Source organism: Drosophila suzukii (assembly GCF_043229965.1).
Source record: "Drosophila suzukii chromosome X unlocalized genomic scaffold, CBGP_Dsuzu_IsoJpt1.0 scf_Xc, whole genome shotgun sequence".
Taxonomy (NCBI): domain Eukaryota; kingdom Metazoa; phylum Arthropoda; class Insecta; order Diptera; family Drosophilidae; genus Drosophila; species Drosophila suzukii.
Window position 1 is genome coordinate 1,354,277 of NW_027255894.1, and position 15,738 is coordinate 1,370,014.

Consider the following 15,738-nt stretch of genomic DNA (forward strand, 5'->3'; position numbering starts at 1 on the left):
GTCAAATAAACTCGGATTTCGATATGGCATACCTTTATAGGCTTGTGGAATGATTTTGTTGTTATCTGCATAAAAATATTTAACTTTAAAGGTAGTAAAACATATGACCGCTTTTATGTCATTGATTTTAATTTTGCGAAGGTTTACTGAAATGAGCCTTCTTTACATATTTAAAAGCCCATAGCTTAGTCAAATGAACTCGGATTTCGATATGGCATACCTTTATAGGCTTGTGGAATGATTATGTTGTTATCTGCATTAAAATATATAACTTTAAAGGTAGTACAAAATATGACCGTTTTTATGTCATGGATTTTAATTTTGCAACGGCTTACTAAAATGGGCCTTCTTTCCATCTTTAAAAGCCCATATCCTGGTCAAAAGGACTCGGATTTTGATATGGCATACCTCTATGGGCTTGTGGAATGATTATGTTGTTATCTGCATTAAAATATGTAACTTTAAAGGTAGTAAAAAATATGACCGTTTTTATGTCATTGATTTTAATTTTGCAAATGTTTACTGAAGTGGGCCTTCTTTCCATCTTTAAAAGCCCATAACCTGGTCAAAAGGACTCGGATTTCGATATGGCATACCTTTATAGGCTTGTGTAATGATTATGTTGCTATCTGCATTAAAATATATAACTTTAAAGGTAGTAAAAAATATGACCGTTTTTATGTCATTGATTTTAATTTTGCGAAGGTTTACTGAAATGGGCCTTCTTTCCATCTTTAAAAGCCAATAACTTGGTCAAATGAACTCGTATTTCGATATGGCATACCTCTATGGGCTTGTGGAATAATTATGTTGTTATCTGCATTAAAATATGTAACTTTAAAGGTAGTAAAAAATATGACCGTTTTTATGTCATTGATTTTAATTTTGCGAAGGTTTACTGAAATGGGCCTTCTTTCCATCTTTAAAAGCCAATAACTTGGTCAAAAGGACTCGGATTTCGATATGGCATACCTCTATGGGCTTGTGGAATGATTATGTTGTTATCTTCATTAAAATATATAACTTTAAAAGTAGTAAAAAATATGACCGTTTTTATGTCATTGATTTTAATTTTGCGAAGGTTTACTGAAATGGGCCTTCTTTACATATTTAAAAGGCCATAGCTTAGTCAAATGAACTCGGATTTCGATATGGCATACCTTTATAGGCTTGTGGACTGATTTTGTTGTTACCTGCATTAAAATATTTAACTTTAAAGGTAGTAAAACACATGACCGTTTTTATGTCATTGATTTTAATTTTGCGAAGGTTTACTGAAATGGGCCTTCTTTAGATATTTAAAAGGCCATAGCTTAGTCAAATAAACTCGGATTTCGATATGGCATACCTTTATAGGCTTGTGGAATGATTTTGTTGTTATCTGCATTAAAATATTTAACTTTAAAGGTAGTAAAACATATGACCGCTTTTATGTCATTGATTTTAATTTTGCGAAGGTTTACTGAAATGGGCCTTCTTTACATATTTAAAAGCCCATAGCTTAGTCAAATGAACTCGGATTTCGATATGGCATACCTTTATAGGCTTGTGGAATGATTATGTTGTTATCTGCATTAAAATATATAACTTTAAAGGTAGTAAAAAATATTACCGTTTTTATGTCATTGATTTTAATTTTGCGAAGGTTTACTGAAATGGGCCTTCTTTCCATCTTTAAAAGCCAATAACTTGGTCAAATGAACTCGTATTTCGATATGGTATACCTCTATGGGCTTGTGGAATGATTATGTTGTTATCTGCATTAAAATATGTAACTTTAAAGGTAGTAAAAAATATGACCGTTTTTATGTCATTGATTTTAATTTTGCAAATGTTTACTGAAGTGGGCCTTCTTTCCATCTTTAAAAGCCCATAACCTGGTCAAAAGGACTCGGATTTCGATATGGCATACCTTTATAGGCTTGTGTAATGATTATGTTGCTATCTGCATTAAAATATATAACTTTAAAGGTAGTAAAAAATATGACCGTTTTTATGTCATTGATTTTAATTTTGCAAATGTTTACTGAAGTGGGCCTTCTTTCCATCTTTAAAAGCCCATAACCTGGTCAAAAGGACTCGGATTTCGATATGGCATACCTTTATAGGCTTGTGTAATGATTATGTTGCTATCTGCATTAAAATATATAACTTTAAAGGTAGTAAAAAATATGACCGTTTTTATGTCATTGATTTTAATTTTGCAAATGTTTACTGAAGTGGGCCTTCTTTCCATCTTTAAAAGCCCATAACCTGGTCAAATGAACTCGGATTTCGATATGGAATACCTTTATAGGCTTGTGGACTGATTTTGTTGTTACCTGCATTAAAATATTTAACTTTAAAGGTAGTAAAACACATGACCGTTTTTGTGTCATTGATTTTAAATTTGCGAAGGTTTACTGAAATGGGCCTTCCTTACATATTTAAAAGGCCATAGCTTAGTCAAATGAACTCGGATTTCGATATGGCATACCTTTATAGGGTTGTGGAATGATTTTGTTGTTATCTGCATTAAAATATTTAACTTTAAAGGTAGTAAAACTATGACCGCTTTTATGTCATTGATTTTAATTTTGCGAAGGTTTACTGAAATGAGCCTTCTTTACATATTTAAAAGCCCATAGCTTAGTCAAATGAACTCGGATTTCGATATGGCATACCTCTATGGGCTTGTGGAATGATTATGTTGTTATCTTCATTAAAATATATAACTTTAAAAGTAGTAAAAAATATGACCGTTTTTATGTCATTGATTTTAATTTTGCGAAGGTTTACTGAAATGGGCCTTCTTTACATATTTAAAAGGCCATAGCTTGGTCAAATGAACTCGGATTTCGATATGGCATACCTTTATAGGCTTGTGGACTGATTTTGTTGTTACCTGCATTAAAATATTTAACTTTAAAGGTAGTAAAACACATGACCGATTTTATGTCATTGATTTTAATTTTGCGAAGGTTTACTGAAATGGGCCATCTTTACATATTTAAAAGGCCATAGCTTAGTCAAATAAACTCGGATTTCGATATGGCATACCTTTATAGGCTTGTGGAATGATTTTGTTGTTATCTGCATAAAAATATTTAACTTTAAAGGTAGTAAAACATATGACCGCTTTTATGTCATTGATTTTAATTTTGCGAAGGTTTACTGAAATGAGCCTTCTTTACATATTTAAAAGCCCATAGCTTAGTCAAATGAACTCGGATTTCGATATGGCATACCTTTATAGGCTTGTGGAATGATTATGTTGTTATCTGCATTAAAATATATAACTTTAAAGGTAGTACAAAATATGACCGTTTTTATGTCATGGATTTTAATTTTGCAACGGCTTACTAAAATGGGCCTTCTTTCCATCTTTAAAAGCCCATATCCTGGTCAAAAGGACTCGGATTTTGATATGGCATACCTCTATGGGCTTGTGGAATGATTATGTTGTTATCTGCATTAAAATATGTAACTTTAAAGGTAGTAAAAAATATGACCGTTTTTATGTCATTGATTTTAATTTTGCAAATGTTTACTGAAGTGGGCCTTCTTTCCATCTTTAAAAGCCCATAACCTGGTCAAAAGGACTCGGATTTCGATATGGCATACCTTTATAGGCTTGTGTAATGATTATGTTGCTATCTGCATTAAAATATATAACTTTAAAGGTAGTAAAAAATATGACCGTTTTTATGTCATTGATTTTAATTTTGCGAAGGTTTACTGAAATGGGCCTTCTTTCCATCTTTAAAAGCCAATAACTTGGTCAAATGAACTCGTATTTCGATATGGCATACCTCTATGGGCTTGTGGAATAATTATGTTGTTATCTGCATTAAAATATGTAACTTTAAAGGTAGTAAAAAATATGACCGTTTTTATGTCATTGATTTTAATTTTGCAAATGTTTACTGAAATGGGCCTTCTTTCCATCTTTAAAAGCCCATATCCTGGTCAAAAGGACTCGGATTTCGATATGGCATACCTCTATGGGCTTGTGGAATGATTATGTTTTTATCTGCATTAAAATATGTAACTTTAAAGGTAGTAAAAAATATGACCGTTTTTATGTCATTGATTTTAATTTTGCGAAGGTTTACTGAAATGGGCCTTCTTTCCATCTTTAAAAGCCAATAACTTGGTCAAAAGGACTCGGATTTCGATATGGCATACCTCTATGGGCTTGTGGAATGATTATGTTGTTATCTTCATTAAAATATATAACTTTAAAAGTAGTAAAAAATATGACCGTTTTTATGTCATTGATTTTAATTTTGCGAAGGTTTACTGAAATGGGCCTTCTTTACATATTTAAAAGGCCATAGCTTAGTCAAATGAACTCGGATTTCGATATGGCATACCTTTATAGGCTTGTGGACTGATTTTGTTGTTACCTGCATTAAAATATTTAACTTTAAAGGTAGTAAAACACATGACCGTTTTTATGTCATTGATTTTAATTTTGCGAAGGTTTACTGAAATGGGCCTTCTTTAGATATTTAAGAGGCCATAGCTTAGTCAAATAAACACGGATTTCGATATGGCATACCTTTATAGGCTTGTGGAATGATTTTGTTGTTATCTGCATTAAAATATTTAACTTTAAAGGTAGTAAAACATATGACCGCTTTTATGTCATTGATTTTAATTTTGCGAAGGTTTACTGAAATGGGCCTTCTTTACATATTTAAAAGCCCATAGCTTAGTCAAATGAACTCGGATTTCGATATGGCATACCTTTATAGGCTTGTGGAATGATTATGTTGTTATCTGCATTAAAATATATAACTTTAAAGGTAGTAAAAAATATTACCGTTTTTATGTCATTGATTTTAATTTTGCGAAGGTTTACTGAAATGGGCCTTCTTTCCATCTTTAAAAGCCAATAACTTGGTCAAATGAACTCGTATTTCGATATGGCATACCTCTATGGGCTTGTGGAATGATTATGTTGTTATCTGCATTAAAATATGTAACTTTAAAGCTAGTAAAAAATATGACCGTTTTTATGTCATTGATTTTAATTTTGCAAATGTTAACTGAAATGGGCCTTCTTTCCATCTTTAAAAGCCCATATCCTGGTCAAAAGGACTCGGATTTCGATATGGCATACCTCTATGGGCTTGTGGAATGCTTATGTTGTTATCTGCATTAAAATATGTAACTTTAAAGGTAGTAAAAAATATGATTGTTTTTATGTCATTGATTTTAATTTTGCGAAGGTTTACTGAAATGGGCCTTCTTTCCATCTTTAAAAGCCAATAACTTGGTCAAAAGGACTCGGATTTCGATATGGCATACCTCTATGGGCTTGTGGAATGATTATGTTGTTATCTTCATTAAAATATATAACTTTAAAAGTAGTAAAAAATATGACCGTTTTTATGTCATTGATTTTAATTTTGCGAAGGTTTACTGAAATGGGCCTTCTTTACATATTTAAAAGGCCATAGCTTAGTCAAATGAACTCGGATTTCGATATGGCATACCTTTATAGGCTTGTGGACTGATTTTGTTGTTACCTGCATTAAAATATTTAACTTTAAAGGTAGTAAAACACATGACCGTTTTTATGTCATTGATTTTAATTTTGCGAAGGTTTACTGAAATGGGCCTTCTTTACATATTTAAAAGGCCATAGCTTAGTCAACTAAACTCGGATTTCGATATGGCATACCTTTATAGGCTTGTGGAATGATTTTGTTGTTATCTGCATTAAAATATTTAACTTTAAAGGTAGTAAAACATATGACCGCTTTTATGTCATTGATTTTAATTTTGCGAAGGTTTACTGAAATGGGCCTTCTTTACATATTTAAAAGCCCATAGCTTAGTCAAATGAACTCGGATTTCGATATGGCATACCTTTATAGGCTTGTGGACTGATTTTGTTGTTACCTGCATTAAAATATTTAACTTTAAAGGTAGTAAAACACATGACCGTTTTTATGTCATTGATTTTAATTTTGCGAAGGTTTACTGAAATGGGCCTTCTTTACATATTTAAAAGGCCATAGCTTAGTCAAATAAACTCGGATTTCGATATGGCATACCTTTATAGGCTTGTGGAATGATTTTGTTGTTATCTGCATTAAAATATTTAACTTTAAAGGTAGTAAAACATATGACCGCTTTTATGTCATTGATTTTAATTTTGCGAAGGTTTACTGAAATGGGCCTTCTTTACATATTTAAAAGCCCATAGCTTAGTCAAATGAACTCGGATTTCGATATGGCATACCTTTATAGGCTTGTGGAATGATTATGTTGTTATCTGCATTAAAATATATAACTTTAAAGGTAGTACAAAATATGACCGTTTTTATGTTATTGATTTTAATTTTGCAAATGTTTACTGAAATGGGCCTTCTTTCCATCTTTAAAAGCCCATAACCTGGTCAAAAGGACTCGGATTTCGATATGGCATACCTTTATAGGCTTGTGTAATGATTATGTTGTTATCTGCATTAAAATATATAACTTTAAAGGTAGTAAAAAATATGACCGTTTTTATGTCATTGATTTTAATTTTGCGAAGGTTTACTGAAATGGGCCTTCTTTCCATCTTTAAAAGCCAATAACTTGGTCAAATGAACTCGTATTTCGATATGGCATACCTCTATGGGCTTGTGGAATGATTATGTTGTTATCTGCATTAAAATATGTAACTTTAAAGGTAGTAAAAAATATGACCGTTTTTATGTCATTGATTTTAATTTTGCAAAGGTTTACTTAAATGGGCCTTCTTTTCATCTTTAAAAGCCCATAAGTTGGTCAAATGAACTCGGATTTCGATATGGCATACCTTTATGGGCTTGTGGAATGATTATGTTTTTATCTGCATTAAAATATATAACTTTAAGGTAGTAAAAAATATGACCATTTTAATGTCATTGATTTTAATTTTGCAAAGGTTTACTTAAATGGGCCTTCATTTCATCTTTAAAAGCCCATAAGTTGGTCAAATGAACTCGGATTTCGATATGGCATACCTTTATAGGCTTGTGGAATGATAACGTTGTTATCTGCATTAAAATACATAACTTTAATGGTAGTAAAAAATATGACCGTTTTTATGTCATTGATTTTAATTTTGCAAAGGTTTACTTAAATGGGCCTTCTTTCCATCTTTAAAAGCCCATAACCTGATCAAAAGAACTCGAATTTCGATATGGCATACCTCTATGAGCTTGTGGAATGAGTATGTTGTTATCTGCATTAAAATATATAACTTTAAAGGTAGTAAAAAATATGACCGTTTTTATGTCATTGATTTTAATTTTGCGACGGTTTACTAAAATGGGCCTTCTTTCCATTTTTAAAAGCCCATAACCTGGTCAAAGACCTCGGGTTTCGATATGGCGTACCTTTATAGGCTTGTGGAATAATTATGTTGTTATCTGCATTAAGTTATATAACTTTAAAGGTAGTAAAAAATATGACCGTTTTTATGTCATTGATTTTAATTTTGCAAAGGTTAACTAAAATGGGCCTTCTTTACATCTTTAAAAGCCCATATCCTGGTCAAAAGGACTCGGATTTCGATATGGCATACCTCTATGGGCTTGTGGAATGATTATGTTGTTATCTGCATTAAAATATGTAACTTTAAAGGTAGTAAAAAATATGACCGTTTTTATGTCATTGATTTTAATTTTGCGAAGGTTTACTGAAATGGGCCTTCTTTCCATCTTTAAAAGCCAATAACTTGGTCAAAAGGACTCGGATTTCGATATGGCATAACTCTATGGGCTTGAGGAATGATTATGTTGTTATCTGCATTAAAATATATAACTTTAAATGTATTAAAAAATATGGCCGTTTTTATGTCATTGATTTTTATTTTGCGAAGCTTTACAGAAATGGGCCTTCCTTCCATCTTTAAAAGCCCATAACTTGGTCAAATGAACTCGGATTTCGATATGGCATACCTTTATGGGCTTGTGGAATGATTATGTTTTTATCTGCCTTAAAATATATAACTTTAATGGTAGTAAAAAATATGACCGTTTTTATGTCATTGATTTTAATTTTGCAAAGGTTTACTGAAATGGGCCTTCTTTCCATCTTTAAAAGCCCATAACTTGGTCAAATGAACTCGGATTTCGATATGGCATACCTTTATAGGCTTGTGGAATGATTATGTTGTTATCTGCATTAAAATATATAACTTTAAAGGTAGTAAAAAATATGACCGTTTTTATGTCATTGATTTTAATTTTGCAAAGGTTTACTTAAATGGGCCTTCTTTCCATCTTTAAAAGCCCATAACCTGATCAAAAGAACTCGAATTTCGATATGGCATACCTCTATGAGCTTGTGGAATGATTATGTTGTTATCTGCATTAAAATATATAACTTTAAAGGTAGTAAAAAATATGACCGTTTTTATGTCATTGATTTTAATTTTGCGACGGTTTACTAAAATGGGCTTTCTTTCCATTTTTAAAAGCCCAAAACTTGGTCAAAGACCTCGGGTTTCGATATGGCATACCTTTATAGGCTTGTGGAATAATTATGTTGTTATCTGCATTAAGTTATATAACTTTAAAGGTAGTAAAAAATTATGACCGTTTTTATGTCATTGATTTTAATTTTGCAAAGGTTTACTGAAATGGGCCTTCTTTCCATCTTTAAAAGCCCATATCCTGGTCAAAAGGACTCGGATTTCGATATGGCATACCTCTATGGGCTTGTGGAATGATTATGTTGTTATCTGCATTAAAATATATAACTTTAAAGGTAGTAAAAAATATGACCGTTTTTATGTCATTGATTTTAATTTTGCAAAGGTTTACTGAAATGGGCCTTCTTTCCATCTTTAAAAGCCCATAACCTGGTCAAAAGGACTCGGATTTCGATATGGCATACCTTTATAGGCTTGTGTAATGATTATGTTGTTATCTGCATCAAAATATATAACTTTAAAGGTAGTACAAAATATGACCGTTTTTATGTCATTGATTTTAATTTTGCGAAGGTTTACTGAAATGGGCCTTCTTTACATATTTAAAAGGCCATAGCTTAGTCAAATGAACTCTGATTTCGATATGGCATACCTTTATAGGCTTGTGGACTGATTTTGTTGTTACCTGCATTAAAATATTTAACTTTAAAGGTAGTAAAACACATGACCGTTTTTATGTCATTGATTTTAATTTTGCGAAGGTTTACTGAAATGGGCCTTCTTTACATATTTAAAAGGCCATAGCTTAGTCAAATAAACTCGGATTTCGATATGGCATACCTTTATAGGCTTGTGGAATGATTTTGTTGTTATCTGCATTAAAATATTTAACTTTAAAGGTAGTAAAACATATGACCGCTTTTATGTCATTGATTTTAATTTTGCGAAGGTTTACTGAAATGGGCCTTCTTTACATATTTAAAAGCCCATAGCTTAGTCAAATGAACTCGGATTTCGATATGGCATACCTTTATAGGCTTGTGGACTGATTTTGTTGTTACCTGCATTAAAATATTTAACTTTAAAGGTAGTAAAACACATGACCGTTTTTATGTCATTGATTTTAATTTTGCGAAGGTTTACTGAAATGGGCCTTCTTTACATATTTAAAAGGCCATAGCTTAGTCAAATAAACTCGGATTTCGATATGGCATACCTTTATAGGCTTGTGGAATGATTTTGTTGTTATCTGCATTAAAATATTTAACTTTAAAGGTAGTAAAACATATGACCGCTTTTATGTCATTGATTTTAATTTTGCGAAGGTTTACTGAAATGGGCCTTCTTTACATATTTAAAAGCCCATAGCTTAGTCAAATGAACTCGGATTTCGATATGGCATACCTTTATAGGCTTGTGGAATGATTATGTTGTTATCTGCATTAAAATATATAACTTTAAAGGTAGTACAAAATATGACCGTTTTTATGTCATGGATTTTAATTTTGCAACGGCTTACTAAAATGGGCCTTCTTTCCATCTCTAAAAGCCCATATCCTGGTCAAAAGGACTCGGATTTCGATATGGCATACCTCTATGGGCTTGTGGAATGATTATGTTGTTATCTGCATTAAAATATGTAACTTTAAAGGTAGTAAAAAATATGACCGTTTTTATGTTATTGATTTTAATTTTGCAAATGTTTACTGAAATGGGCCTTCCTTCCATCTTTAAAAGCCCATAACTTGGTCAAATGAACTCGGATTTCGATATGGCATACCTTTATGGGCTTGTGGAATGATTATGTTTTTATCTGCCTTAAAATATATAACTTTAATGGTAGTAAAAAATATGACCGTTTTTATGTCATTGATTTTAATTTTGCAAAGGTTTACTGAAATGGGCCTTCTTTCCATCTTTAAAAGCCCATAACTTGGTCAAAGGAACTCGGATTTCGATATGGCATACCTTTATAGGCTTGTGGAATGATTATGTTGTTATCTGCATTAAAATATATAACTTTAAAGGTAGTAAAAAATATGACCGTTTTTATGTCATTGATTTTAATTTTGCAAAGGTTTACTTAAATGGGCCTTCTTTCCATCTTTAAAAGCCCATAACCTGATCAAAAGAACTCGAATTTCGATATGGCATACCTCTATGAGCTTGTGGAATGATTATGTTGTTATCTGCATTAAAATATATAACTTTAAAGGTAGTAAAAAATATGACCGTTTTTATGTCATTGATTTTAATTTTGCGACGGTTTACTAAAATGGGCTTTCTTTCCATTTTTAAAAGCCCAAAACTTGGTCAAAGACCTCGGGTTTCGATATGGCATACCTTTATAGGCTTGTGGAATAATTATGTTGTTATCTGCATTAAGTTATATAACTTTAAAGGTAGTAAAAAATTATGACCGTTTTTATGTCATTGATTTTAATTTTGCAAAGGTTTACTGAAATGGGCCTTCTTTCCATCTTTAAAAGCCCATATCCTGGTCAAAAGGACTCGGATTTCGATATGGCATACCTCTATGGGCTTGTGGAATGATTATGTTGTTATCTGCATTAAAATATATAACTTTAAAGGTAGTAAAAAATATGACCGTTTTTATGTCATTGATTTTAATTTTGCAAAGGTTTACTGAAATGGGCCTTCTTTCCATCTTTAAAAGCCCATAACCTGGTCAAAAGGACTCGGATTTCGATATGGCATACCTTTATAGGCTTGTGTAATGATTATGTTGTTATCTGCATCAAAATATATAACTTTAAAGGTAGTACAAAATATGACCGTTTTTATGTCATTGATTTTAATTTTGCGAAGGTTTACTGAAATGGGCCTTCTTTACATATTTAAAAGGCCATAGCTTAGTCAAATGAACTCGGATTTCGATATGGCATACCTTTATAGGCTTGTGGACTGATTTTGTTGTTACCTGCATTAAAATATTTAACTTTAAAGGTAGTAAAACACATGACCGTTTTTATGTCATTGATTTTAATTTTGCGAAGGTTTACTGAAATGGGCCTTCTTTACATATTTAAAAGGCCATAGCTTAGTCAAATAAACTCGGATTTCGATATGGCATACCTTTATAGGCTTGTGGAATGATTTTGTTGTTATCTGCATTAAAATATTTAACTTTAAAGGTAGTAAAACATATGACCGCTTTTATGTCATTGATTTTAATTTTGCGAAGGTTTACTGAAATGGGCCTTCTTTACATATTTAAAAGCCCATAGCTTAGTCAAATGAACTCGGATTTCGATATGGCATACCTTTATAGGCTTGTGGACTGATTTTGTTGTTACCTGCATTAAAATATTTAACTTTAAAGGTAGTAAAACACATGACCGTTTTTATGTCATTGATTTTAATTTTGCGAAGGTTTACTGAAATGGGCCTTCTTTACATATTTAAAAGGCCATAGCTTAGTCAAATAAACTCGGATTTCGATATGGCATACCTTTATAGGCTTGTGGAATGATTTTGTTGTTATCTGCATTAAAATATTTAACTTTAAAGGTAGTAAAACATATGACCGCTTTTATGTCATTGATTTTAATTTTGCGAAGGTTTACTGAAATGGGCCTTCTTTACATATTTAAAAGCCCATAGCTTAGTCAAATGAACTCGGATTTCGATATGGCATACCTTTATAGGCTTGTGGAATGATTATGTTGTTATCTGCATTAAAATATAAAACTTTAAAGGTGGTACAAAATATGACCGTTTTTATGTCATGGATTTTAATTTTGCAACGGCTTACTAAAATGGGCCTTCTTTCCATCTCTAAAAGCCCATATCCTGGTCAAAAGGACTCGGATTTCGATATGGCATACCTCTATGGGCTTGTGGAATGATTATGTTGTTATCTGCATTAAAATATGTAACTTTAAAGGTAGTAAAAAATATGACCGTTTTTATGTTATTGATTTTAATTTTGCAAATGTTTACTGAAATGGGCCTTCTTTCCATCTTTAAAAGCCCATAACCTGGTCAAAAGGACTCGGATTTCGATATGGCATACCTTTATAGGCTTGTGTAATGATTATGTTGTTATCTGCATTAAAATATATAACTTTAAAGGTAGTAAAAAATATGACCGTTTTTATGTCATTGATTTTAATTTTGCGAAGGTTTACTGAAATGGGCCTTCTTTCCATCTTTAAAAGCCAATAACTTGGTCAAATGAACTCGTATTTTGATATGGCATACCTCTATGGGCTTGTGGAATGATTATGTTGTTATCTGCATTAAAATATGTAACTTTAAAGGTAGTAAAAAATATGACCGTTTTTATGTCATTGATTTTAATTTTGCAAATGTTTACTGAAATGGGCCTTCTTTCCATCTTTAAAAGCCCATATCCTGGTCAAAAGGACTCGGATTTCGATATGGCATACCTCTATGGGCTTGTGGAATGATTATGTTGTTATCTGCATTAAAATACATAACTTTAATGGTAGTAAAAAATATGACCGTTTTTATGTCATTGATTTTAATTTTGCAAAGGCTTACTTAAATGGGCCTTCTTTTCATCTTTAAAAGCCCATAAGTTGGTCAAATGAACTCGGATTTCGATATGGCATACCTTTATGGGCTTGTGGAATGATTATGTTTTTATCTGCATTAAAATATATAACTTTAAGGTAGTAAAAAATATGACCGTTTTAATGTCATTGATTTTAATTTTGCAAAGGTTTACTGAAATGGGCCTTCTTTTCATCTTTAAAAGACCATAAGTTGGTCAAATGAACTCGGATTTCGATATGGCATACCTTTATAGGCTTGTGGAATGATAACGTTGTTATCTGCATTAAAATACATAACTTTAATGGTAGTAAAAAATATGACCGTTTTTATGTCATTGATTTTAATTTTGCAAAGGTTTACTTAAATGGGCCTTCTTTCCATCTTTAAAAGCCCATAGCCTGATCAAAAGAACTCGAATTTCGATATGGCATACCTCTATGAGCTTGTGGAATGAGTATGTTGTTATCTGCATTAAAATATATAACTTTAAAGGTAGTAAAAAATATGACCGTTTTTATGTCATTGATTTTAATTTTGCGACGGTTTACTAAAATGGGCCTTCTTTCCATTTTTAAAAGCCCATAACCTGGTCAAAGACCTCGGGTTTCGATATGGCGTACCTTTATAGGCTTGTGGAATAATTATGTTGTTATCTGCATTAAGTTATATAACTTTAAAGGTAGTAAAAAATATGACCGTTTTTATGTCATTGATTTTAATTTTGCAAAGGTTAACTGAAATGGGCCTTCTTTACATCTTTAAAAGCCCATATCCTGGTCAAAAGGACTCGGATTTCGATATGGCATACCTCTATGGGCTTGTGGAATGATTATGTTGTTATCTGCATTAAAATATGTAACTTTAAAGGTAGTAAAAAATATGACCGTTTTTATGTCATTGATTTTAATTTTGCGAAGGTTTACTGAAATGGGCCTTCTTTCCATCTTTAAAAGCCAATAACTTGGTCAAAAGGACTCGGATTTCGATATGGCATAACTCTATGGGCTTGAGGAATGATTATGTTGTTATCTGCATTAAAATATATAACTTTAAATGTATTAAAAAATATGGCCGTTTTTATGTCATTGATTTTTATTTTGCGAAGCTTTACAGAAATGGGCCTTCCTTCCATCTTTAAAAGCCCATAACTTGGTCAAATGAACTCGGATTTCGATATGGCATACCTTTATGGGCTTGTGGAATGATTATGTTTTTATCTGCATTAAAATATATAACTTTAATGGTAGTAAAAAATATGACCGTTTTTATGTCATTGATTTTAATTTTGCAAAGGTTTACTGAAATGGGCCTTCTTTCCATCTTTAAAAGCCCATAACTTGGTCAAATGAACTCGGATTTCGATATGGCATACCTTTATAGGCTTGTGGAATGATTATGTTGTTATCTGCATTAAAATATATAACTTTAAAGGTAGTAAAAAATATGACCGTTTTTATGTCATTGATTTTAATTTTGCAAAGGTTTACTTAAATGGGCCTTCTTTCCATCTTTAAAAGCCCATAACCTGATCAAAAGAACTGGAATTTCGATATGGCATACCTCTATGAGCTTGTGGAATGATTATGTTGTTATCTGCATTAAAATATATAACTTTAAAGGTAGTAAAAAATATGACCGTTTTTATGTCATTGATTTTAATTTTGCGCCGGTTTACTGAAATGGGCTTTCTTTCCATTTTTAAAAGCCCATAACTTGGTCAAAGACCTCGGGTTTCGATATGGCATACCTTTATAGGCTTGTGGAATAATTATGTTGTTATCTGCATTAAGTTATATAACTTTAAAGGTAGTAAAAAATTATGACCGTTTTTATGTCATTGATTTTAATTTTGCAAAGGTTTACTGAAATGGGCCTTCCTTCCATCTTTAAAAGCCCATATCCTGGTCAAAAGGACTCGGATTTCGATATGGCATACCTCTATGGGCTTGTGGAATGATTATGTTGTTATCTGCATTAAAATATATAACTTTAAAGGTAGTAAAAAATATGACCGTTTTTATGTCATTGATTTTAATTTTGCGCCGGTTTACTGAAATGGGCTTTCTTTCCATTTTTAAAAGCCCATAACTTGGTCAAAGACCTCGGGTTTCGATATGGCATACCTTTATAGGCTTGTGGAATAATTATGTTGTTATCTGCATTAAGTTATATAACTTTAAAGGTAGTAAAAAATTATGACCGTTTTTATGTCATTGATTTTAATTTTGCAAAGGTTTACTGAAATGGGCCTTCCTTCCATCTTTAAAAGCCCATATCCTGGTCAAAAGGACTCGGATTTCGATATGGCATACCTCTATGGGCTTGTGGAATGATTATGTTGTTATCTGCATTAAAATATATAACTTTAAAGGTAGTAAAAAATATGACCGTTTTTATGTCATTGATTTTAATTTTGCAAAGGTTTACTGAAATGGGCCTTCTTTCCATCTTTAAAAGCCCATAACCTGGTCAAAAGGACTCGGATTTCGATATGGCATACCTTTATAGGCTTGTGTAATGATTATGTTGTTATCTGCATCAAAATATATAACTTTAAAGGTAGTACAAAATATGACCGTTTTTATGTCATTGATTTTAATTTTGCGAAGGTTTACTGAAATGGGCCTTCTTTACATATTTAAAAGGCCATAGCTTAGTCAAATGAACTCGGATTTCGATATGGCATACCTTTATAGGCTTGTGGAATGATTATGTTGTTATCTACATCAAAATATTTAACTTTAAAGGTAGTAAAACATATGACCGTTTTTATGTCATTGATTTTAATTTTGCGA